Consider the following 1,929-nt stretch of genomic DNA (forward strand, 5'->3'; position numbering starts at 1 on the left):
AGGATGCAATAGTTTGAAAACAATGCATTGAATTTTGATATATCCTCTTCGCCTCCGTTTTGTTGATGTTCCATCGTGATATGAGGTTCCAGAATTCAATTTTATTTATCAATTAAGATCAAGTCAATACTAATAATCTGATTATTCGGTTTTTTATCTGTAGGTTCTTTGCTAACAATCGATCAATAGTGTAATTCTGCTAAACTTTGGACATTCTATCAGGATTTTGAAAAATTGTTGTTGTTATTTCAACCTGTCTTCTGCTGTTTTTGTTGTCTACGTTTCTGAAAGATTTCAACCCACAAATATGTACATTTGTTAAAATGCGACCATTTGAAGAACCTTTCCTGAAATAAATTCAGTAAATAATTTGCCTCGGGATTTTTAAGTGATATTATTTTTCAATTTATAGATCTTTTACATATTCAAGTGTACAATCTTTACATCAAAAATAGCTGATTGGCTGAATTATTCCAAGTCAGCAATCAAAGGGTTAATGTGTTATAAATCTGTAGTATACCACTTCACATTGACCCTTTGACTGCCAGTCTGAATTAACATTGGTCTTTCTCTCAATAAGATAACTCATCGATTGTTTTCAATTAATATATTATTATTCGCCTCGGATATTTCTTGAGAACTTTTTTCTAAAAGCAATTGCCGAAATCTTCGACTTCAAGCGACTTCGACTGATTGCATAATGAACCTTCGATAACCAAAGTTGTTCTTTCGATCTTCTCTTTCTTTTTTCCAAACAGAAGTGAAAAGGGTCATAGATATGATGCTATAACAGAAACATTTTACAATATTTAGGACATCCACATAAAAATTGATTTTGATATTTACCGTTTCCATAATATTCAAATACAACTAGGTCAATTAGTCAAAGACTGCTAGCGATCAACTCTCAGTTTCAAGTTAAAATACTTACATAGCAGGTGGCCAGACTAAAATAACAAACTACACATGTTCAAACGGAAGTCTCTCTAGGTATTGAGATAACAATTTTCCCAGATTCACAGCAGGTCTCGAGACAGATGGAATAATGAGATATAACCTGGAAGATATGAAGATTTTCTTCTTGTAGCCTACTCCAACACTATCTTAAAACGAGTCTTGGAGAAGGCTTTCATAACTGTGCTTCGTAATATTGGCTAATTGCATTCTAATGATATGTTAATTGCTGTTACAGAAAGGAACACGAATAGGCCAATAGGAATACCACGAAGTTGAATTGAATTTTAACTCTTAGAAGCCTATTCCATCACCTTTATTTTTAATATTTTCTCATCTTTTAGGCCCTACAAGAAACTTTAAGAAATTAAACTATGCTCTTTTGATCAAACCAAACTTCAGAATCAGGATTTCTACCTGAAATGGTTGGAATTTCACGATCTATTTTGATTTGAAATGTCATGAAACAACCGGAATTCCCACCAACGACAGCGTGTTGAAAGACGAGATGAGTTCACTCCTTCTTTCAACAAAATGCACGAAATTATTTGTAACAGAATATTTCGAACTTGTTCAAAAATCTGTGCAGTACAATATGTTAAAATAATTGACTGGTTGAGAAAGTACGAAACCGCTGTTATTTAAGACGCCATGTTGGTTTTATTAGGTTATCAATGGAGTGATAATGACGTCAGGTGACGATGGCACTTCTGTTCGACTTCTGCTTAAATAATTAACAAGTAGCTTTGCAGTCATCAGAATTTCTTTTTATAATCCTTTGTAGTTTCTGGGTGGCACAAATATGATTGTAGAATATTGTCAACGAACGCATCACGATGATCTTGGGAACAATATTAGTGGCCCTTTTGGTTCGTTTTCTACAGGAACTCTGTGTTTGACCTTTGTTCGATTTTAAGCCATTCTTGCAAACATGGAAATTCATGTGGGACAACTTATTTCTTTCCAAATTTCCGC

The sequence above is a fragment of the Lottia gigantea genome (assembly GCF_000327385.1).
Source record: "Lottia gigantea unplaced genomic scaffold LOTGIsca_16, whole genome shotgun sequence".
In the NCBI taxonomy this organism is placed as follows: domain Eukaryota; kingdom Metazoa; phylum Mollusca; class Gastropoda; family Lottiidae; genus Lottia; species Lottia gigantea.